Raw genomic sequence first — 25933 nt, 5'->3', positions numbered from 1 at the left:
ATAATGAAATAATGACTCAAAAGTACAAAATGAACACAATGAAAATAAATGCAATGTAGTAAATAAATATATATAACATAAAATCCATTAAATAATTAATGATAATGTTCAGGAAAAACTGGTGTGTATTGTGTGTGTGTGTGTGTGTGTGTGTGGGGGGGGGGTTGCCTTAAACCGGATAAGCATTTGAACAATTTAACAGTTGAGCAGTAAACAGAACACTTAACAGTGTGGTTTTTTTAAGAGCAAAATCAGAACGCAAGCTGCCTATGACATAATACACAACTGTGCCTAACTTCAATGTTACATTTTATATCTGTTCTAAATGTACAATCAAATATTTTTTTTTTCTAAGTTTCATTCTCTTGCTAACATAAGCGGAAAAAAATGTTAAACTAATAGAAATATGGTTGCATATTTTAGTTGTTGATACAGTAATTTCGTAATAATTCATAAAATGAAGTTAGAATTAAAAAGATGTATACTGTAAAAAACACCAGTCTGATATTGATTTGTGTTGAGGTCATTTTTCTTCCACTAGATGGCATAACTGCATTTGTCAGACAGTGACAGCTCAGTGCATTTTTCTTTTTATATTAAGAGCTATTTAATCTTTAACATAAAGTAACTTGCGAAATTCTGCACATTTTAAAAATAGTAAAATACTTACCCCAGTCTCCACAAATATATGCATTACTATTAAATTTATTACTACAAAATTTTAACATGGACGTGTCTCCTGCATTGCGACTGGAATTCCGCCAGTACAGGCTTTCCAATTAAGGGGCGGTCTTTAATTGCGCGTAAAAAAAAAATAGTGAAGTTAAAGGAACTATAGATTAACTCAAACTTAATGCACTAATTTTGACACCCCTAAAAAAATTATATTCAACTAACTGATTTGATCTTAAAAGTTCGCAAACCTTACCTTTAATGAATACCACTACATTAGTCCTGATTTTTAGTTCTATCGTTGCTATGAGCATTTGTCAACAATAATACCTTTTACCCACCAAGAAGCCAACTAAAAGAGAAAACGCTCTTAAAAAAAAAAGAAAAAGTCTCCTTCCATTTTTGTTTGGCTTCCAGCTCAACAGGTTGAATTCTAAGCCGTTCGACTGCCCCCGTTTGGACGCATACGGTTGAGTATCACCCAAAAGAAAGAAAGAAATTGCTCAAATCCACAAATTAATGGTACTATAAAAATGGGGTCTGTCTACTTGGGGGTCTATCACATGGTTGGTCCGTTGGATGCCACCATTTTATTTCAAATAGCCCATAGGGAAGATTAGGAGATACTTTTGTCTGACAGCCGTGGCTGAATGGAGAGAGAGAAAAGGGAAATTTAGAGAGTTTGAGAAAGAATGAGGCAGAGCAAAGGAAACTGGGCGATGAAGAGCCACAGGGAGACGAGCTGAAAGGAAAGAGGGCTGAAGAGGGAGGGCGAGGTAAGCGATAGAGAGAAACCAAATGTGTCTTGGGAAAGTTTTGGGGCTGAGGTGCATTGTGGGAGAGCAACGAGGGTGTTGGGGGGTCTGAGGTGTGGATTAATGCCAGTGATTGGAGGAGGTCTGCCGCAGCCGTGCGTGAGCAGAATACCCGAGATGGACAGAGGAATAGAAAAGACGAGTAAAGATGGAAAAGGTAAATACAGCAAACTTTAGAACAAATACAATGTCGCTTGAAAACAAACAAGTCTCCCTCACTCTCTTAACAATTGCTTACGGGGATGTTGACGCACCAACAGGTCGCTCACATTGTCCCTGAAAAAAAATATATATTTTTTTTTACTTTATAATGAGCAACACATTACTGTGTGGTCTCAGACATGACTGGCCCACCTCCACCCTTTGTTTCGTCTTGGATTTGTTGCCCATGTATTAGGAATTCAACGGCATACGTCAACTTTTGTTCAAGATATATCAGATCTTTCATTTGCTTGAATTAATGTTTAAATTAGCTACCAATCAATAAAATGTCATTTCTTTTGGGACCTGGTCCAGTAGGAACCACCAAGCCTGTTTGCAACTACTGTGGGGTTTCACTTTTAGTTGGCTGTGTGCACTCTCGACTCCAAACCTCCAAATCCGGACTATTCTGTTTTTAGAGAAAATTAAGTCTAGTGGGAAGTATTAGATAAGTATTAAATTAAATATAGTTTTTAAGAGGATAGTGAATTGTGAGGTGAGTGCAAAAAACACGTTGCCCCCCAGCAACAGCAGGACGTATAAGCTGATGTTACATTGAAAAGCAAACTAAAGTCGATTTTTCTTTCGACAGTCTTTAATGGAAAAATAACAACAACATTAATGGGACTAATTTGAATGTATTTGGAGATACAAGTAAACATTTAACATGGATGTAATTGACAACTTGTATTTATAAAGCAACTCTAAAGGTAACAAAGTTGCTTGAGATGCTCACTATACACACACAATAGCTCGTTCCTTGCCTTTTGTGTGTGAGTGTTTTTGAAGGCTTCTCAAACAAAAACAACTCTTGGCGTGAAGAAAACGTGGTTTGGCTAAAACAAGGATTTCGATAAGCATTTTTTAAGTTACATGCAAATACTGAAAATTGTGAAGATGTTTTAGTAATATTAATAATTGTAATAATTTTTTTCAAAATGGTGGTAAAAATTAGTTGATTTAGTATTGTTGTCATTATTTTATTATTTCAGCCTAAGGCTAACAGTAACTGCAAAGTTTTGCATTATGATATAACAAAATATATTTTAAAAGAACCGTACTCTAAATATGCACATTTGTGTATGAGGATGTGATGATGAGTACAATCAAAAGATGTTTGTAGACAGAATGTCTGCCTATAAATACAATGAGGGGTGGAATTGATTGTACTGCGTCAAAAAATGCACAAAATGTGATTTCACTAACGCCTCATTGATATTTTATTTCATTTTATATTCACGTATCATCCTCCAAATTATGAGGTACGATACTATAAGACTTGTAGGACTTGATTGAAGTTGTCCTATGACTGTGTCTCAGTTGTTTCTTCTGACTCCTCATCCTATAGTAGAAGAGAACTCGTCGGCTGCTCCTTATTGAATTATATCTTATTTATTTAGTTATTTATTTATTTGGAGGCTGCCAGACAGTTTTGTACAGTGACAACAGACATATGGCGTATGTGTGCCTTGCTAAATCATGAGTCAAGGCTCCAAGCGCCTTGTTATTTTCGATCCGCATGCTTGGGCTAAATAAAAATTGCTATTTGTTTTTGGTGCAGGGAAATTCTCCAAGAAATGTGTGTGTGCGTGTCAGTCTGCTTCTAGCTGTGTGGGACGCTGTGGAGGAAGAGGATCCAAGTCCAAGTGTGTGTGTGTGTGTGTGTGTGTGTGTGAGGGAGAGAGAGAGAGGTGGGGTGTTTTGGGAGGAGAAAGGCTGAGTGAGTAGTAGCTATACCTGGACTGGACTGTCCCTCTTGCATTTAAGTGGGTGGGTGTAGGGGGGGGGTGGGGGGCAGGCAAAAGGAGTGTGAGCCGAGAGGAGGGGGGAAGGGGGTGAGAGAAGATAGGAAGGAGGTGTTGGGGTGACAGGAGGACGGCTTCATGGCTGCTTTTTCCTTTTGCTGAATTTCCACACTCCCATTTTTTTTTTTTTGCTTCATTCAGCTGTGCAAGTAAAGAAGATTGCAAAAGAATGAAGGACAGTTTCAGACTAGAAAGGGAGAAATTCAAGACATTTTTAAAGGGCCGGGATTTTGGCTATGTTGTGGGTAGATTGGCATTTGCTATTTGCAGCTTTTAACAATCTAGTGGTGGAAATATGAGCTTCTTTTTTGATAGTTATGACATTTAGCGTACGCCGAACTTAGTTTGCAACAAAAAAGTATTTTTTTTTCCTGTTCTCATTAATTTTCCCCTCCTTCTTCCCCCCTATGAGTCCCTCATCCTCTCCTTTGCTTTTTTCCCTCGCCTCACTCTATCCCAACCTCTCCCGAAGCGCCTTTCACAGTTTTTTTTTCCTGTTTGTTTTTCTTTTGTGCACGTTTTAGCGTTGTTGTTTTTTTCGATAGGTCACTACGGACATGCCTGTGTGTATCGTATGTAGCTTATGGCAAGCGACGTTGAAGGCCTTTCAAGAGAAAAAAACATTTGGAAGCCAAAGAGAGCCAGAGAGGCAAAATGGGTAAGTCATTATGCTTCCGATATGCGATGAGCTGCGTTTGCTGTGTTTTCATGTTTTGGTTTTATTTCGTTTTGATACCCGACATTCCTTGCATTCTCTTCTTGGGAGTAAAAAGGGGCCTAAACTGACAACTAGCATTCTGCAAGCACTGCATATCTGATATTATGAAGTGATAACAGCATGCCTCTTCCTCACCTCTCATAACTTCACCTTTGTTAAAACACCGCACCCCCAACACAAACACACGCACACATACTCTGTTGCTGGGTAGATTTTGGTGGGCAGGTTTGGCGGTGGCACTTTTCAATACTGAATGTTGCAGGTGTTGCTCTTCTTGTACTTTCAGAAACCTTGATCCTTTCACACACGCACACACAGTCTTGCAGAAGTGGTCGGGTTCTGTGGACCCTGCTGAACTCTTTTGTTGGGGCAAATCTCAAGGTGTCTTTCAGTGCGCTGGCAAAGACCCACTAACGTACTTTCAGCAACTTGGCAACAGCTTCAAAGTCAAACATCTCATTTAAATTCAGGCGGAGAGAGGTGAAGGAGAAAGCGAACTGCAAATTGAAATTGGTTGGAAATTGTTACTTTGTTGCTTGGACTTGTGCCGGGAGATTGCTCGGTTAATGATTCTTTGGGATGTTTTCTAATATGTAGCTTGTTGTAAATACTAAATGGGGATTTGACCCTCGCTTTGTTTTGTCAAATGTTCAACATCAAAAAATAAAAGTTAAAACAGTAAGAGAAAATGTGAGTAGTTAGATTCTCAAAGTGCTCTTGAATTAATTATTAATGAATGTATGTGTTTGTATTTGGAAAAAGAAAGGAAATTACTACATCTTACACTGATTTTAAAAAATCAATTGAGACACACAAAAAAGTAAACATCCACATTCATTCTTGTTAGACATTTTTTCTTCGGCTTCTTTTCAGCATTTCTCTCACTTATATCTTATTTGAGCTAAGCTGCATGGTTCTTAAAATGCCACATAAACTTTTCCAGCAATAACTCACGCAACCACTCTCGCGATCAAGAAAACATGTTTAATATACAGTTTTAGAGACATTTTTTTCCCCCCAATCCGTCACGCCGATGGACGTATGAATTCCTGTGCTCGCAGCCCCAAACCCGTAGATCCGAACTTGTGTTAATTGCCACCACAAGCTTGTATCTACAGGTCTGCGTCTGTGTAGCTCCAACAACCTGAGCAGCATCACCTAAATAGTCGCTAACACCTACCGACAAACTATTAACATGAATATTGTCAGTATCAAAACTGGTCTCTTGGTTTAGTTCATTTACAGTCTATAATCTTTTGTTTTTGTTTTTACTGATCTTCTGATACTTTTCTATAAAGTACTTTGTAGGTTTGGGCCAGTAGCTTTGCTGTTTTAATGACCTTTTCCACAGCAGCCATTTTGGCATAGTATAACAGTAAACGACAAGATGGATACAGATCTCAAAATCCTAAAGTTGGCGTCCCGCTCCGCTTGCCGACAGATTGAGGTAGTAGGTTGTATAGTTGAGAATTACACCATAGGAGATGACTGTACAACCTCCTAGCTTTCCCTGAGGCATGCACGGCCCCCTGCATAGCTGGACATTTATCAGTAGGCTATTCATGCAAACATTCCAAATATACAAAAGGAAGTCAAGATTAGCTACTGCATGCCTATTATTCAAAACGATGTAATTCGTGTAATTTCAACAACTTTAAATGCACAAGTTTTTATTAATTTCAGGTTCTATTGTTGCAAAGCTGACATGAGTGGAAATATTTATGACTTTCTCTCTATGGTAGCATTCATTATTTTGTTTTGCTAAGTGACACAGCATTTAAACTTAGAGGAAATGTGCGGCATGACAAACATTTTGACATGTGACTACGAAAGGAAAGGCATTTGCAAGTCGCGTACCAATAAGAAAAAAAAAAGATTGGTACATTCATTTTGAAGATGTAAATTGGTTCTTGTAAAATAATTGTCACAAAATGTAATGCTTTTAAAACTCTAGCATCAACATAGCTATCAATCAACACCAACAAAAATAATCCTCAATTATATTACAAAATCATGTCAAACTACAGCAAAACACACTTCTTTTCTTTTCATATCCAAACATCTCAGATTATAAAGCCTCTATTGTTCTCACAATATTGAAAACTGGCGATGTAATCAAGCCTGAGTGGCATCTGCCACCTTCACTGCAACAGTCTTTGGTTGGCTTTAGTCCCGTCCAGCTGATTAGAGGAGAAAAAGACTGACCCCTGTTGGTCAACACAATCAAGGGTACAGTACTAGTTTGCATTCAGTTATTTAAAAAGTGAAACTCCATTTGAAAGCGATGTCAGATGCTTTCCTTGAATTACTAGAAAGATGTAAGAGCATTGTACGTTAGTGGCTTTCTCATTTAGTATGTTTGCTTTTTGGGGGTTTGAATGCACAAATTGTGTTCTTTTAAAATGAATTTTGTACTGCAATTTGCTGACTACTTGCCGGGTGTGTACTGTGCCACTTGCCCATAGTCAGCTGGGATAGACTTCAGCTCTCCCGCAACTGGATGAATGAATGGATGGAGATTAATGGATTTTGGTAATTAATTATTAATTAAGCGGTTTCAAGTATTTTTGGTACAATTTAATTCCTTCCTTTTTCATATATTTGTGAGGAAACATACAGTTGTTGACCACCTGTTGAAACGCTATATATGTCCGTAACAACAAAACATATGTTTTAAGGGAAAGTCAAAAAAATTCCTTTAAATATGTTATGTGCACCTCCACTTGTCTAAACAAGGCAGTCTGATTAATAATGTGTTTGGGAAATATGAAATAAGCAACAAAATCTGCCCGTTTTTATCCATCATTTTGCCTCGAAATGACATCACAGGCACCTGTTTTCTGACTTTGATCATGTGACGTGCGCAGGCTGAGCAATGAATGATTGTTACCGGAGCCCTGAACATCTCTGATGTCATCTTCAGTTGACTGCAAGTGGCAAAATGGCTGCCCTTTGAGATGATAGGTGGATTTTGTGGATTCATATTTCACAAACACATTACTAATCAGAATAGCATAGTTTAAACTAGTAGTGCCACATAGAACATATTATTGTACAAACAATTTAATTTTGACTTCCCCTTTAAACACGACACAAAAATAAACATGTCTTGTAATGTCATATTTCAATTGAGTCACCAACAAGGATTGATTTCACATCATTTGCATTAAAGATTCCTTTATACTTCATGTAAGTGTCAACATTTTAATGTATTTCACCATTTCAGTTGTAGATGTCATGTTGACAATGATTCCCATTTAAGTGAGAAAAGTTGCGTTCTGTCTTCTTTTTCCCAGTTGCCATAGCGATAGCCCAATGACCTCTGGGTAAAAAGAAATGGTTCTCTTACATCAGTCAGAGGTGGCACATGACCATCACTCAGGCCATCAGTGTTTTTTTTCTTTTTCTAAAGCAGGGATCGCCATCAATTTTGAAACTGAGAGCTACTTGTTAATGTGAAGGTTTTACCAGTTTGACACAAACCATTTAAATGAATTTGTTCAAATTACATTTAATAATATATTATTATTATTAACAAATAGTGATATTAATTTTTGAGAAGAAACTAATCATGCTCATCATTTCTCACAATATCAATAGGCAACACTTCATTTTTTCTGCTATTACTTCTACAGCATTCCTAGAAAATCTCCTCTGCTCATGTGGTCCTTGTGGGCCACCTGTTGCCCATGGGCACTACATTGGTGAGCCCTGTTCTGCAGCTCCACTGGCCTACGCACCATTGCATGCGTTTACACGCTGTCCAGCCCGCGTGCTTGTATTGTTCCATCTCAGGCCACTGCTGGTGTGTGCGTGTTTGCAGTCCTGCTGCTGTTTGGTCCGGTGTGTGGGATGTCGTGACAGAACTGGGTCTCGGATGATGTGCTATTTGGCCTGCCAGACTGATCCCTTGCCATCAGCAGCAGATAACAAATGCTTAGGTAGGACTGAGATGAAATCAGTAAATCAATGGTGACTCGTCTTCAGTTACCTGAATGCAGCTGATGTCAGAATGTTACGGAAGAGTTTCTGCAGCTTTTATATTAGTTACCAAGTTGAAACATAAACTACTACAAGTAAGCGAAAAGACTGATTCATTCTTTACATTTTGGTGCAATTTCACACCTCTAAATGTGGATGAGCACTCAGTAGTGAGAAGCCATCTTCCAAGGTTGAACTGTCAACAAAAGAATTGTGGTGTGTCGTATTTGTGTTTATTAGTTTGTTTATCCAATTCATGGAGAATGGCATAACACGTTCGGAATAGACAGGGTTGTCCACTGACCATTTGGTGCAGGGGGGATTGTTGCTTTTGTATTTCAATTAGCAAAAGAGAAAGTACTGTTCTTTATTTACCTTTCTGTCTAAATACAAGCAAATTATATCAAGTCTTGCTAGTTGATAGCATTGCAAATGCCTTTTTTTTACAATCATAGTAGAAATAGATGCGCCACAATAGATGCAACAAAAAAACTCAAATCATTTTTAAAATGTTTGAGGTTTTGACTTCAAAATATACTGTATATAGTAAATTTGACATCGTCATTTCTGGAGAAGCATTGGGGGAAAATTGGCCTCCATTGGAATTAATGGGGAATTTTAAGGTGTAAAATGCTGAATTATGGGGAAAACATGATTTTTATTTTCAGTGGTGTGAATTTTTGGAATATGTTGAAATTAAAATGATGTGAATCGGATGAATTATTCAGCGTGTAAAAAATATGGGATAAATAAAAAAAAATAGCAGATAGATATCTGCGATTTTGCATATTTATACATGCAAAATTATGGCATGTCAAACATTTTTCATTAAGTGAACTGCATAAACAGATTTAAAATGTAAATGGGAACTATCTGAATCTGTTATTTTGAATGTGCCAATGGAAATGAATGGTAAATAAATATTGGGGGAAATTCGGCCTTGGTTGGAATGAATGGGGAATTGTTAGGTGAAAAAGTGTTGAATTATGGAAAAACTGAATTTTTGGAATATAAAAAAATTGAAGCCCACATGGGGTGAAAATTTGAAATATGTTGAAATTGGATTGATATGAATCAGAGGAATCATGTAGAAGGAGAAGTGTGTCAAAAAAGTGTGAGAAATAAAAAAAAATAGGAATAACATTGCTGGTGTCGGGCCTGAACCTCAAAAGTCACAATTTGGTAAAATAATATTTTTTCACATATCTAAATCTTTTCACGTGTGGGTGTTATTTTTACAAATTATTTACCAATCTAAAGTGTTGAAAATGGCTTATTCTCTTTGAGGATGCAATGTTAATGGTTGAAGAAACATTACATTTTTGGGGTCTCCTAAAAAGTAACCATTTTGGTAGTACAAGGTTGTGGCCCGGCGCCAGTGATATGTGTGGCCTTCAGCAATTAATTTTAACCAATTTCTGGTATTTAAGCTATAGAACTATAATTCTGTTTGTCTTGTGCACAAACACAGCAATGTAACGTATGTTTGTGCACATATATCTCAGTGTGTGTGTGTGTGTGTGTGTGTGTGTGTGTGTGTGTGTGTGTGTGACGTGTGTACGCACTCAGGCATTTGACGCTTTGTCTGCTTGCTGCAGGCTCTTACCATCAAAGCAGCTAATATTAGCATGTCACCCAAGACATGCTCTATTTGGACACAAAGCAACTGATAAATGTGGGGAGCTGTCCTGTCTCACTCTTGCACTATCTATTCTCTATGCGAGTGTGTATGTGCGTGTGTATCAGCAAACACATGCAAATATGTGTCAGCAGCCAGGGTGATTTTAAAACCGGTAACGTCAGTGATTTTTTTTTTTTTTTTTGCATGAGAGTGTAGGGGGCGTGCCATCGATCCAGATACGATTTTCTGGCCTTAAATGCAGCTGCATGACGAAGACAGCGCCCTACGTGGACCCGAGTCAAAGAGGCTTCGAGATGAGCCGGGATCCAGACACACCCAGTCGGGCAGGCAGCCAAGCAGGGAGGATGAGAAGAATAGAAAAAGGCCAGTGTGATCTCAAACATTTGCCCTCCTCACTTTGCCTCCGTCGCTGATTTGAGGCTACAGTTGGTTGTATGTCGCCACTCTCCCTTTCGGCTCCATCTGTCCCTCCCCCATCATCTCTCCTTCTTCTCTTCATTTCTCTCTCTTTCGCTCTCTCTCTCTCCGCACCAAAGCCTGGGGGAGCCAGTGGAGATTATATGTAGCCTCTATAAGCCAAAGCACATCATGTAGCCATGTTTCTGCGGCCCCATCTCACTCATACGCTGTCGGCTTCTACTTCACTCTTTGAAAGAAAGAAAGAAAGAAAGAGAAAGAAATTGTGTTTGCAGAGGGGAGCAGAGGATTTCCTTCAACGGTGCAAATCTGACAATGGCAAGGTGGAAAAAAAACAAGCCAAGGTCCACCCCCTTCTCCTCCTCCCTCTCTCCTTACCTCTCTCCCTCGCTCATCTGATATGGAAGAAAGAGTGGGCCTCTCGCTGTAACTGATTACAGCTGTGGGGCAAATTAATGGATAATATTTCTCCTCCCTTTCTCACTGTTTTTTCACCTCCTGCCAAAAAACACGACGGGGAAATTTATGAAGAGGAGGTAAAATTTTAAACACAATTACAGTACAAGGGTGAAAAGGGGGAAATATCTCTCTCTCCCTTCCATTTATGATAAAAAAAAAGAGATACATACAATGAGGGGGGTGTAGAAGCGATTTGTGCAGTCTTGTTACTTGTTACTTATCTGCCTTTAGAACTTCAAGTTCAGACACTAAATGAGTGTAGGCATCGATGCAAAGGAGGTAAAATAGTTTTTCAGTGTGTGTGTGTGTGTGTGTGTGTGTGTGCGTGCGTTCTCCACCCCCCACCTCCACCTCTCCTCTCCGCTTAGTGAGTGTGGCTGCATACTGGTATGCTTGACTGGCACTGTGCTCACGCTGTTGCTCGACTCTTGCTCATTTCGACTCGCCTCTTTCAACATCTGACGCTTGTGTATCACTTCCACCTATTTTCCAGAAAGAGGAATTACATCGCTTAGTCTCTCTCTCTCTCTCGCTCGCTCTGTCATGTGACAGGGAGAGAAGGAGAGAGGGAGAGGGAGAGAGGCACCAAAGATAGAGGGAGGGAGGGAGAGAGAGTGTACACATGGTCCATTCGGGCTCGGTCTCGCACCCATCTCATGCCTCTCGTTCTTGACTCTGCCATCACTCTTCTTGGGTTTATTACGGTTGACTTCTTAGCAGCCTGCTTGAAACGGTTGTCTCGCTTTTGGTGAAGTCATTCTTATTCAAAGCAAACTTCTGTTGATACCACCTGGAATCTCCTTGGTGTGCCGCTGTAACTTTAAATCTGAGCTTTCTCTCTTTGCCTGTTTTTCTTCTTCCTCTTCTGAGCAGGCAAGTGAGCGAGGAGACGAAAAAACAGGAGGCTCCCGTTTCAAAAGGAAGGTGAGTGACTACCAGCGGAATACGCTTCCTCCCCACTTCCATCTCAGCTTCCCATCTGTTTCCTGTGCTTCAGACCACCGTGCTTGCATGATGGAAGCGTAGAAGTCTATGATCTGGCTTGCATGTGCTTCGTGCTGCCTCCGGAGCTCGCTAAAGAAGCTCAGATGGAGCATTGGAAGGTTTAGCAGTACTGGTAAACATGTCAGGCAGCTATTCTGTTGTATTTTGGAGACCGTTCAGTCCAAGTTTGGGTTCTCACTCTTTGGAATCATCGTAACATCGTCTGATTCCTGCTTGATTGAATAAGTAGCAGATTTTTGGTATGGTGGACAGCAGCAGCAAACTCGCTACCTGATGGAGGGAAGGCATTTCTAAAGTGTTGTATTGTTCAGCTAAAGAGGGGGAGGGGGAGGGACAGAGAGTGAAAGTGTTAGAAGGGGGGTATAGTCAGGCCAATGTTGTGTCTGGCAGGCATTTGCACTAGCTACTGTATATGCTCACTATGAATACACGGACAGCGAAGATGGCAATGGCTGCGCTTAATTGATCTGGGTAATGAAGAAACATCTGTGTAATTGGCAAGGCTGCATGCCTTTTACCGGCAAAGAAAGCACGCATGCCAGAATCCGCGTCGCTAAGCCACTTCGTCCTCATTTGACTTCACTTTCAGTTTGCTAACAAAAAGCGGGAGGAAAGCGGCAGCCTAAGAGGCTTAGAGGACATGTGTCGTCGCTGTGGACATGTGTCTCTCTCCGTCCCTGAGACCCTAACTTGTGACGTTGTGTTTTCATGTCCACGGGTTAGGCTCTCGGGATCTGAGCGGGGTTCGCTGTCGCCGTCGTCACGCGCATGTCCCTGCCTCTCTCCGAATTCGCCATATTTGGCTCCTGATGCAAAACGCATGTCTCCTTGGCTTTTGCTCTCATCAGGCTGCTGCACCTTGCTCCATCCTATATGAACCAGAGAGCAATTTAGTCAGCCATACTGGGGTGTGCTTGTTGAAGGCCATTGGAAGTGCTTAGACATACTGTATGTCAGGGGTGTCCAAATCTGTTCCCCGAGGGCCACTATCCTGCATCTTTAAGATGTTTCCCTCCTCCAACGCACCTGATTCAAATGATCAGGGTCGTCATCAGGCTCCCGGAGAGCTCGCTGATGAGCTGATCATTTCAATCAGGTGTGTTAGAGGAGGGGAACCATCTAAAACATGCAGGATAGCGGCCATAGAGGACCAGAGTTGGTGACCATTGTTTAAGATGTTTCCCTCCTCCAACACACCTGATTGATGGCCCTCGTTTAAGATGTTTCCCTCCTCCAACACACCTGATTCAAATGATAAGTTCTCTGCAGGAGCCTGATAATGATCCGATCATTTGAATCAGGTGTTTTAGAAAGGGAAACATTTTAAATATGTAAGACACCGGCTCTGGAGGACCAAATTTAGACACCCATGCTTTATATAATTCATTTGTGGTTAGTTCACAATGGGCTGCCAGTTTGAAGGGATAGTGAGTAGAAACAAGGTTTCTCTAATTATTTTTTACTTTGGTCAGCTTTTGATTAGATGGCTCATGTTTGGTCAACTTGTAAGGATTACTTTACATCCAGGGTCACCAACTCCAGCCCTCGAGGGTCCCTATCGTGCATCTTTTAGATGTTTCCCACCTCCAACACTCCTGATTCAAATGTCCAGGATCGTTATTAGGCTGATGAGCTGATCATTTGAATTAGGTGTGTCACAGGAGTGAAACATCTAAATCATGCAGGATAGGAGTCCTCGAGGACCGGATTTGGTGACCCCAAATCAAATCAAGGGACAGTGATTTTTACAGTGCTTTTTAAATAGTAGTTCTGTAATTTTCAGGTAGTCACCCTACAGGTGTTCGCCTTTACAAAAGCAGAAGGATTTAAAGAAAATGCTGACATATTTACTAGCTGTTAGCAACATGAGCATGTGAAGCCGAATGACTCGGTTTTGTAGTGCATTACCATAGTTTTGGATTCCTGATGAGTGCATCAGTTCTGCGTGTGCGTTCAGCTGTCCAACTTGAGAGCAGCACAGAGTAATGTTGAGAGCGTGACCATGACAGCTCTGTACGTTATGTGCTTGACCTCACTGAACCTTCTGCATCATTACCAAAATGAGCCGACGCACGTCTCCGTACAATCCTGTTTTTGTAGCAATTCTTCATGGACATTTTTGCAATATTTTTGTTCGACCTTCACATTCGACTCATGTTTATTTGCTGCTCTATAGTGTCACACCACAGCTCTTTAATCTCATTGACTCTTGCTAAGTTTGTGCTGTATGCGAGACAGAAATAACGTGATTAAGAAAATGCATGACCATTCAGTTTAGCTTGTCTTTTGTTTTAAGCCATGACTTGCTTTTTTGAATGTTGATATTATTGAAAGTCCAGACATACCTGAATTCCTCCGATGTTGTTCTGTATGTGTCTGAAACATGGACTATGGCTGGTGTTTGAAATTCTTGTAACCCTGGAAATTCAGTTTGGCCTTTTTCTGTATTGCTTTTTAGATAAGGCTTATTTTCCCGAGGGAGAATTCTCTTGGCTACTCAACAGATACAATAATATTTACAATATTCTAATAAGAGCCAATAGAAAAGCTTCCGGATTTGATTTAGTCCTACCTGTAGTTGAAGTCTGCCATGATGCAAACCACTGCAAAGACCATTTGCTTTTATGATTGCAGGTGTACCTAATGTTTTGGCCTGCGAGTGCATATGATGCGTCAACGTGAACGTACTTCAAAGTGGATTCCGAGAGCGATTTCTGTGCTGTCGTTAATTAACAAATATGGATTTTAACTTCAGCCCCCACTGTGCTGCTAATCTGCTGCTTTAGCAATTCTCTTATGTAATGCTTTTGTAAGCCTCGCCTCTCCTTTTCCCACCAGTCCTCTGCATCTAAATCGTATTTTATTTCTTCAGCTTGGTGAACAAAAAATTACCTGAAGCGACTTAGGGTGTCGCAGATAAGCTTGGAAAGGTTTCAGGCTTGCTTCTCCATTGTTCTGCTCCTCCACACACACACTGTCTGAAACACTGTGTCCCCGTGGCAGAGTGAGGCAGACAGACCGAGGGAGTAGTGGGCTTATACCCGCCACAATAAGCTGCTTTATCAACCTAACGTTATCCTTGATTGAATTTTTCACAAAAGGGATTCAAGCGTGTCATCTTCTCCTGATTGGATGGAAATAATGCCGTATGCACCTGGGAAGCTGATTTTATGATCTGATCGTGCATTACAGACGGATTGAGTTCAAATGTGGATGAAAGCGTTCAGATCAGCTGGCTATGATAGCATTCGTAATTTCCATTCAAATTTGGATTCTGTTTGGGTATTTAAGTGCAGCGTTCCTTACCTCAATAATGAAGACAAGAACTCCTCCTTTGTGGACATCTCATGTGATGCCTTAATGATGGTTCGGACTCCAACTTTTGTTTTCCTGACAATTTTAGTTGAACTCCATATTGGAGCACTTTTGGCACATAGAGCCTTCGATTGGACAATTCTTTGCTTTGACTTGCGAGCTTCAGTTTGAGATATGAGTGCTGTATGTATCAATTCACTTCACAACTCGTTAGCGGAGGTTTTCCTGATAGAATTAGTAAATATTGTTCAAGCTCTTTATTGCCACTCTCATCTGAAGGTTACTGCTAAAGTAAACATGAAGCAAAGATAATTATAAGCAAACCCCACATTGCCTCCACTACCTGAATGCTAACATCCAATGGGAAAGTCCATAGACACGGGTGCCAAGATTTAGCATGCATGTTAAGCAACAGATATCTGAACACAAACATTGCCAGAACACAGACAGACCATATAACAACCCACACAGGGTATATTTTTTACTTTGCAAAGAACAACAAATTTTAAAGTCGCACTGATGAGCTATGAGGAGTTGAGATGTCTCAATGAACAGTATACTTCTGTATATGTCTGTTTGTCTTATACTGCTCCCAGGTGACCAAGGTGTGTAAAAGTGTGACAAAAACCTACTTCAAGACCTAACTAATTATTTAATTAATTAATTAAATTCTATCACATGATGTCATTACTGTATGTGTATAAAGTTAGCAGTTATTAATTTAATAATAATGTATATATTTGTGGAGGTTGGGGTCAACTTGTATTTTACAATTTTAAAAATGTGTAGAATTTCACAAGTGACTTCATGTTAAAGATTACATAGGTCTTAATCTAAAAAGAAAAATGCAATGAGCTGTCACCAACGTTTTACAAATGCAATTATGCCATCTATTGGCAGAAAAATGGCCTCAACACAAATCAATAACACACATTTTTTACAGTACAGTACATCTTTTTAATTTTAAACTAAATTTTCTGAATTATTATGAAATTACTGTATGAAACTTGCATTGTACATTTTGAACAGATGTGAAATGTGCGATTAATCGTGAGTTTACTATTGAAGTCATGCGATTAATTATGATTGCAAATTTTAATCGCCTGACACCCCTACTTTTTGATATAATTAGATTTTTTTAAACTAACATTTATAGGATGGTTAGTTTGTTTTCTTGCACTACATAAGGCTATAAATATTTTGTGTATGTGCCTTAGATAGCACAGCTGCTATGTTATTGTCTCTTGAAGAAGTTATTTAACATTGGATTCATGCCGTTATTATGACCGTAAATATTAAAGATCACATTATCATTCTATTCCAATGAGTGCTTAGCCTGATCCGATTCTAGAAGGTCCTGTAAGCGGCCATCCATGAAGAGCAGGTGTATGAGTGGAAGCTACAGTCCGTCGGGGAGTTAGTCACTGCTGTTTTGTGAAATGATTCCGTTGGATTACACTTGAAGTAGAATAATTGATCAAGGCGAGTGACACGTGGAATGCGGTGACTGTGAATATGTCTGTGCTGTTGCTCTTTGAGTCAAGTTTACAGTCACCGTGCTGCAGTTTCCTTTTTTCTTTTTCTTCCTTTTTTGGCCACACCCTTTGTACTGGGAGTGTCTGTCTGTGCTGCAGCCAAGAAGAAGCGACGTCATGAATAAGCATTCGTCGTTTGACCTTTTGACAATGTGGCTGTATATAATGTTCACATTGGGTGGAGCAACAAGATAGAGTTGTGTCTCCAATGTGAAGTCTCTTTTACATGTCTGCTGCCTATAAGAAGCTTCAAGTCTGGACTTTTTCCACTCCCTTTTCGATTGTCTACTGTTGATTGCTTGTTTTGTTTTCATGTTCAAAATAAACATTTAAAATCAATCAAACCTGCCAGGATTGTTGGACACATGAGGTTTATCTAATTTGATGATGGAATTAATTTGCAGGTACGTTATACAGTATGTTCTTGTGTTTTTGTAGGGCCACAATAAAGTAGCTCAAATGGATTAACAGAAACTAGATGATACTAGCAGACGCTCACCTTATTCGTTGAACCGTTCACCAATATGTCCCCAACAAGCAAGAAATATGAATGGCACTGAGCTTGAAAGGGGTTGCTTTTGTGTTCATCCAAAAACAGGCCCAGGGTTTGGTGCCGTCTGTGTCGTTGCTCTTCACATTCACATGGTTTTGGATTTAATTTAATCATCATGTTGGAAAATTGCTGCATTCACGGACACATCGATCAAAACAAAAAATTGTGGATGATTAATAGATATTGTGCTGGGTGACTGTGGAGATGTGATCAGCTTTGGCTCAGTCTGTCTCCACAAATGTGGCTATTTTTTATTCCAACTGCTTCGGCCTTCAACATCAGTGGCAACATCAGTACAGTATTTGAAAAAGAAGATTGGAAGCAATAATGTCATGTATGATTAGTAATATTTTGGCAAAAGAAAAATCTAATGGCCTTTATTTTGTGTTTTCATAATTTTTTTCATCTCCTTTCAAGTATTCTGACAAAATATTTTGTTTCAAAAGGCCACAGAGAAAGGAAACTGACACCATTTCATTTACAGTACATGCAGCACATCCAACCACTAATTTATTTTTGTCTGTCTTAATAGCACTTCACTCACCCCAAACTAACCATGTGGCTAAAATGACCAAAAACAAACCTTGCTAGAGAAATTCTTTAAAAAGAGGGAAACAATGTTATTTTAGGTAACAAAAACAAAAACTGAAATTCAAAAACAATTTTCTTAACAAAATAAAATAAAAACAAAAATGTTTATTTTTAAAACCAAAAACTAACTGAAACTACATTTTATGTTTACTAAAACTAACTAGAATTATAGCAATAATGTCCTGTGTTTTTGTCTTTGGTAATTAATTTAACGCATGAGCCTTTGGGGATGATTTTAAATGTGATTTTAAGTAGATTTATTTTGATACTAACCAGTATAAGGACAATTGAAAGTGTGTCACACAAAAGTGACGTCATCTACCAGCAGCCAATAGAAAAGCACCTTCAGATGACTTCGTTCCTCTGCGACAATTTTCCTTGGTTGATTTTTGGCTCCAGTGGCGCAGCTTGCCTGCTTTTTCCATTTAACTCAGCCGAAATGCAACATTAGGTAAGAAATGCATTACTTTTCTAATCTTACCATGTTTTTTTTTTTTAATATTGCGCACAAGTAATACACCTTTTTAAAAGCAAAAAACAAAACTAAAACTGAAACAAATTAAAACTAAACTAATAACTAAGCATTTTTTTAAATAAATAAAACTAATAAAAATTAACAGAACCACCCAAAATTAATTAAAATGAACTCAATTTAAAAAACAAAACAAAATCAATACTAGCTAAAATAAAAATTCCAAAACTACAATAACCGTGGGGGGAAAGTAACCTTGGTGGGTTACAACAAAAAGAATGGTGTGACCTATGTTGCAGCAAGTAGCGCTGTCAGTACTGTACCATGAGTTTTAGCTGGTAAAAATGGCACAATACTGTAATTGTAAAATACCATTTTGACGATGGAGTGGGCACTTAAACATTTCATCCACAAGTACATGCGGGATTATAAATATTACTGTTTAGTACTGTTGTAAAATACAATATGTAGACAGCCAGTTGGTACCTCATTATTAGGCCTTTGCTAGCTTAAAACACAGAAACATATTTATTGTACGTGTAAAAGTGAGTGGATCACTCGTACCTTGTAACAGACAGATGATTGTACTTGAATTTCTGTCTTATTGTTTGTAATACACTCAACAAGCGGATCATAACAGGAGTAGCAAGGTTGGTTCAAAGACCACTTACATAGTAGGACATTTCAAATTCAGGCAAAAAAAAACTCCATCAATGCATGAAACGTTAATACAGTAACTACACATATCTAAACAATGTGGACAGTAACAATCTAAGCTGACAGGCAAGAAAAATGATGGGGGTTAAATCACTTAGCACCCCCTCCCCCCTTTATTTTTTAAGTTGTACTTTCTTCCTTTTTTAACATAATCATTTTTATTTTTTTTATTTTGTTGCATTTATAGTATCAAAGTCAAACTGTTGGTATCGTGACAACACTACGGCACGTTCAAGCGAGAGTCAAGTTTTTCAAGTCAAATGTTTAAAGTGTTTGGGAATTATGCCGGGATATCATATGTTTCATTTCTGTTTTTTCACAGGTGCAACATAAGTAATAGAAGAAAAACACCACAAACTACTATAGACATACTTACTAATAGAGACATTGATATATTGATTGATTGATTTGATTTATTTGTATCAGGGACTGTACATATTAATAAACATTTCAGTAAATATGCCAGAATTAGCCAAAAGGCTATTTTTCATCTGCAGTCGCAAGACAGATCGTAAATTTCACCCTATTAAAATAAAATATACAACAATAACATTACATTCACAAAAATACTATTAAAATGTTAAAATTACATTTTCATAACAAAAGCAATACATTTACTAAAATGTACATTAAAACAAACCAGGGATCAACAAATACAGGAAGCATTAGTGTTGACATTTCTGATTATCAGTTAAGCATTTTTTAAGTTTGAGCTTAAATGTAATGTATGTGTCTAGATTTCTAATGTGAACAGGAGCGAGATTTCACTCAGTAGCAGCTCGGACAGAGAAAGCAGTTTGACTAAAAGCACTTTTCTTAACGGGAACAATACAGTCTCCCCTTGCTGCACCTCTGGTTCTCCTCTGGTCAGTTGTTTGGATGTTAATAAAATGGCGCAGAGGAGGGGATGATAGACCATGAATGATTTTATAGATAAGACATAGATATGAATATTTGACCATAATTTCCCAGGTGAGTAACTTATATTTTTGTAATATTGGACAATGATATGAACTATTAGGTTTCTTATCAAGATTTTTTTTTACAGTTGGCTTGTAAAGTCATTGTAAAGGTTTCAAGGATGTAACATTAGCTTAGCAGTAGGTGATATGTGAAAGGACCATAGCATGCATATACATTTTTGCTTCCTGTGTTGACATCTGATGTCTAAAATGATTGAGGTTAAAATGGACACGATTACAGACCCTTTTTACGTGTGCTTTAAATGTTAACTGTGAATCAATTATGACCCCCAGATAAATGTAATTGGGAACGATTTGGAGCCTTTCCCCTAAAACAAAAACATCAGGCTCGTCATTAGCATTGTTGCTGGACTTAGTGAAAAACATTGCCACAGTTTTAGATGTATTTAACTGCAAACAGGAGTGTTTCAACCAAGCGGTGATATGAACCATGGAATCGGAGAGCTTCTGAGCCACCTGAGCAACATTATTGCCCTGAACGTAAAAAACAGTGTAATCAGCACACATTTGAACGGCTACATCAGCACAGACAGATGGAAGGTCATTTATATAAAGTGAGAACAGCCAGGGCCCTAAAATTGAGCCTTGGGGAAGACCGTTGGTGACTGGACATGTTGGGAACGGCCAGAGAGATAAGACTCAATGCACTTGATTGCATTTCGGGAGAAATTAAAACGGCATAATTTTGACAACAACATTTTGTGATTGACAGTGTGGGAGGCTTTTTTGAGATGGAGGAACACAGCACCAACAACCCCACCTCGATCAAGCAGAGCTCCGATGCTGTCAGTGAGGAAACAGGTGGCAGTCTCTGTAGAATAACTAGCTCTAAAGCTAGTTAAAGCTCATGGTGTTTAAATGGTTGATTATTTGTTTTGCCACCAGTTTTTCTGCAATCTTAGACACTGTAAGCAAAATACTGATGGGTCTATAATTGGATGTTGTGTGCTGTGGATGTCGATTTTAATGCAGTCTATTTTGAAGTAAGCCAATCATAACTTCCATGTCTGCATATTAACGTTCTTCTTGACAATCTGATAGTTATGTGTTGGTAAAGTTCCAGATTGTTGTTTGGCAACCGTACACACGGGAGAATACAGAGAGCATAATTATGAAAAATGGAGGGACCTAGTGCAGATAGAGGCTTTTTGTTGGGCAGTGATGAATATTTACATTGACTATAAAAACTTTACACACCCCTGTTTAAATGCCTTAGAGCAGAGGTCCCCAACCCTGGTCCAGCCTGTTTTCCATGCCTCCCACAGCCAACACAGGTGATTCATATCATCAGCTAATCAGCAATCTCTGGAGAAGGCTGATAACGATCTCCACCTGTGTTGGCTGTGGGAGGCATGGAAAACAGGCTGGATACCGGTCCCTGAGGACCAGGGTTGGGGACCTCTGCCTTAGAGAATAAAATGGCTGAACTTTTTCCACTATTGATGTAACCTATAACATGTACAACTCAATTGGGGGGAAAGGGGGGTCACATCCTCTTTTAATAATGTAGCCAAAAAGTTTATTTTCATAGCTTCATAACATATTATCCAAAGGCCCATTTTTGGAGCTTGAATAAGTCCAAATACAAAGAGGTTTTTTCAAACGAAAACTCCTAAAAACATTTCTCATGCAAGACAATGCATCTTCCTGACAAAGATACAATTGAAGTTGTGGCTGTTATGCATAAAGTGGGAGGAGCCAGTTGTGCATGATAATTTGGAGCACTTTATTTTGAATAATTCAAAACAAAACATTGTTTTTATGGTGGTGTTTGTTCAATACAATTCTGAATGTTATTGAAGCTAAATAATGATACAAAAGTAACAATGTATGCCAATTAATTTGTCACAGATTTTTCCTGCTGATGCTCAAATCAAAATCATCTGTTTATTTGTCTTTTTTATCGCAGAAACATGGTCATGGTAAGTCAGGTATTTTTTTTCTCACACTGTGTGATTTGAGTTATTTATGTATTCTTTGTCTCTATTTATATACCCTTTGAGTGTCTGGGAGCTTTGACAAGATTCCTTTTTAAATTTCATGTCAACGCTTTATTAAAGCATACCAGTAGCTGGGGAGGGTCGTCATTCCAGATTTGTCGTGAGTGACTTTTTTGAAAATAGAAGAGTCATCAATGCCGCTAAATATAGCAACAAAATCGCAAAATTGTCAACACTGGGACAATAGTGCACACAATGACTTGATTGAGTTCTTTTATTTGGGCAGGGCTCACATTGAAGACACTGCATGTGCAAGATTCAACAAATTCTATGAAACTAAAAGGCTTGCCTGCGCCTCTTAAGAGCAAAATGAAATAGCTGAATGAATGTTATATACTGTATATTTGCAACACAGTCAAAGAGTACCTCAAAAAGGAATTATAAAATTTATATTCTGTGAAAGAAATTTGATATGTGATAGCCATCATGTAAAATGTGTTTTATTGAAATTTACATTATTTCCCCTTGTTTATGACTAAAATGGACACAAAATATATGCTGTTGTTGCTCATGTTCATGTGCTGTCTCTATCCAATCCATCCATCGCCTGCATGCTCTGCCAGTAAAACCATGTCGAGATTTGGCACACACACGCACGCACACACAAACACTCAAGAGCTCGGCAGGCAAATGTAGGCCAGAAGCCATCTGAGGATGGGGCTCAACAAAAGAGGTAGCAAGACATGCGACAAGGAAAGACATTCATCCCGAATAGAAGGCAGTTACTCTATGAGTTTTAAACCTCTAACATTATACAATATGGTACTAATTCAAATGTCGTTTGGTAGAGCACCAAACTACAGAGAGGCTGAACTGTTAAAAAATAATAGTATTCTGTATTTGGGTTACTTTGTCCATTGATTTGTTAATTAGCATGCTACTTGATGTTCCATTTACCTCACAGTGGGGTACAAAAGGATACAAAAATGATCTTCCTGTCTTTTGTCCAAATTATCTCACATTTTTCTTCCTCATCTCATAGGCCAACTTGTGCCATTTTAATGATTAAATCATTGATTGATGGGTTGAAAAATAAAAACAATGTAAAGCACAGACAGAGAAATAAAATGGAAAATAGTTTAATGTAATCATTATTTACTTATTTGTTTATTTATTTACTCTTCAGATGCAGGGGAGGTTACAGGGAAACTCTGCCTCCCCTATTTGCCCTCGCCGCACATGCTTAACTGCATTGGCCAGCCATCTACATTTTACAATTGGTTGTGCGGCTGTTGAAACGAGTGGTGCTGTTGAAACCAGTGGTGCCCAAGTCCATATTTTCCATGTTTCCCTCCTGCAGCACAGCTGAATCTAATGATCAGCTCATCAGCAAGCTTTGCAGAAGCCTGATAACGATTCCGATCATGAATCAGGTGTGTTAGTGTTAGTGAGAGAAACATGGAAAACAGGCTGGATAGGAGCTCTCCCTGTGATAAACGTATCTCTATGTAGTGGTTTACAGTGTAAAATTGAAGTTGTGAAAAAAAATCACACGCAAAAGAAGAAGTAGGCTTTCGTCCAAAGTGATTTAAAAAAAGATACATTCTTATTTATCTTATTTTGGCAAAGGAATTTCATATAGAGAACATAACAGCTTTGTAGCTTGTGCTAATTAGCATAAAGTCCTATTTCCTATGGAACATATCAAAAAATAAGTTAACAATTAACAACTAATGGGAAGGGATAGCTTGGTGGAAAAACACTGTCAGTTTTTTTGAAATAAAAATATTCTGCCCTTTCATTCCTCAAGAACAAAAGTATAAATTCATGCCAAAAATCCAAGTACATTAACATTATTACTTTGTGCATGTGCATTTTTCTATGTAAATCAAGAAAATGTTTCCATCAAAATTCGTGTCTTATTTTGAAAATACGGACACGCCAAACATAATTGAATCTTTTTGTGTGTGTATGTTTTTATAGAACTGTTCTGTCACCTCTTTCAAAGGTTCTCAAAGAATCTGAATGTGAGTTGAATCTTCAGGTGGGTTTCATTGTGTCTGTGGGTGTATCCACACAAATCCCTTCAAGGTCACTGGAGTCTCTGGAAGATCTCAAATTAAGTTCTCATAAAGACTTTCTAACTTTTATATACGGACTTTTGATTGAGTCAGCAGCTGATCAAGCATTTGAGCCTGAATGTCATTACAACGTGGGAAACCACTCATTGCTAACCCTCAGACCGCCCCTGGACAAATGGAGAAAAAGGCTTGAAGGAGTCTTTAGACCAGGTGTAGGCAACATATGGCCCGTGGGCCACATATGGCCTGCTCTGTTCTTTAATCTGGTTCACTGAGCATTTACATGATCAAAAGTGCTGTATTATTTGTTGCAATTTAGATATTTTTCTGCCTAAAATTGTGTTAGTGAAAACTTATTTATTCCTATTTTTTCTATTCATTTTATATGATGAAGCAACTGATCAATTTATTCATTGTTAATAATACAGTAAAACTTGATAGTCCAATACATTTGACACTTTAAAAAATATTGTATTTTTGAAAAATGGATATAACAGAATAAATTTAATCTATTTCATATAAACATTTCAAGCTATTTTTGTCCTAATCTACAATTAATCCATTGTAGCCCTTGAACCGCTTTCACACTGGGTCATGTGTCAAAAATCACTTGTTCTGGTAGCAATTAAAGGTCAACTAAACCCAAAATGGAGAAAAAAAAACTTTATGTTATGTGGGGGGCAGTCAAAAGCCAATGTAGTTAGCCCAATTTAATTTAACTTCAGTTATTAGTACAAGTTTATTAAAAAGAAAAGATAAAACTTCCTGTTAGCTGTTTTGGAAATTACATCATTGTTGGCTGCCTGTTAGAAACAGAGAGCTGTTATTGAAATTTCTCACTTTGGGAATGGAACCACCACTAAACAATTACAAATGTTGGAGAAGCTTCAACAAAGTATTGTTGCAACAACAACAACAATATGGAGTAAAATAGAGTTTAGCTCCTTTAGCAATTTGTTGTTATTGTGGACAAATAAGTTAGTGGGTCTTCTGTCTTTTCGCAAAGTAGCCCAATCATCACATTCTTCTTGCATCTTCCTTTGCTCAATCTTTGTCCACATAACATTGAGGTTCTTTCCAGGATGTTGATGTGTTGGCTGTAGTTAATAGTTTTTTCTAGCCAAGAACGAGGAGATTGAACTTTTCCGCTGGTAGCCCAGTCTGCTTCTCCTTAAATTGTGAAAAAAAAAAAAACCTTTCTTTCTAATCTATTCCAACTGCAGGTGAACCCCTTGGACATGTCTGCTGCTGCTTTTTTTTTTTTTAGGAATGAGAGGTGCAAGCTCCCTCACTGCAGGTGAAGGAGTTCTTGCTCTTGCCTCAAGTAAATCAGAAAGTAAAACTACCTATAGTCCATGTTTCTTCATCTTTCTGCCAGTGACTGCTCCAAGTTTAGCTGAGTTAACGGAGTTAAAAGAGTTAACGCTTGAATGAATTTAAATTCATCTCCAGAGTTAACGATTTAGTTTTGACAGCCCTAATATATAAAATCACAAATCACTTCATCGTCGAAGGCAAAAATTTGACGATGATGTTCTTAGCTATGAACAAATTCTCTGAAGAACACTCAACAGCACTCACATCAATAATGAATGATTACGTTTTATTTAATACTATGCTTCATTGACAGTCTATTGATTGAATGAATGACATCCAATCCAAGAACGGAGATTTATAATAACAAAAGCCAAGACTTATTTAGACTTGCACAACATAATAATATTCAACGTATAATAAATAAGAAGTAAGCGAAATGTTAGTCACATATGACTTCTTATGTAACATCTCTGCTGCTTTCTTGCAAAAGAGATTTGGTGTTATGTGTAACCTTTTCCTTTTGTCAAGCGTCTTAGGTGACCTGCAAAGTATATGGTGTGACCATTCCAAACAGATAAAAGCCCGTGCAAACCCTGACCCCACCCCCACCCCTTTGCTGTCCTGGCAGCACATTGCTACATTTTAACTTTTGCTTGCTTTGCTTACATGAAACAATGCTATATTTTCATTGTTGTCTAGGTTTCTTCCTGTGTT

At 38.4% G+C, this 25933-nt stretch overlaps 1 long non-coding RNA gene across 2 annotated transcripts in view; it reads left to right on the top strand.

The window, feature by feature from the left end:
• The first annotated feature begins 10881 nt into the window (after positions 1–10881).
• LOC144052301 (uncharacterized) overlaps positions 10882–25933 on the top strand; it is a 38332-nt gene continuing 23280 nt past the window's right edge. The window contains exons 1-3 of one of the 2 annotated variants that reach the window (XR_013294188.1): positions 10882–11458; positions 11584–11634; positions 20594–21054. This is a non-coding gene — a long non-coding RNA (uncharacterized LOC144052301). Of the gene's footprint in view, positions 11635–20593; positions 21055–25933 lie in introns of those variants that run through there. The other variant, XR_013294189.1, reaches the window with a different exon arrangement.

This window comes from Vanacampus margaritifer, chromosome 5, assembly GCF_051991255.1.
Source record: "Vanacampus margaritifer isolate UIUO_Vmar chromosome 5, RoL_Vmar_1.0, whole genome shotgun sequence".
NCBI lineage: Eukaryota > Metazoa > Chordata > Actinopteri > Syngnathiformes > Syngnathidae > Vanacampus > Vanacampus margaritifer.
This window is presented reverse-complemented; position numbering and strand designations above follow the sequence as displayed.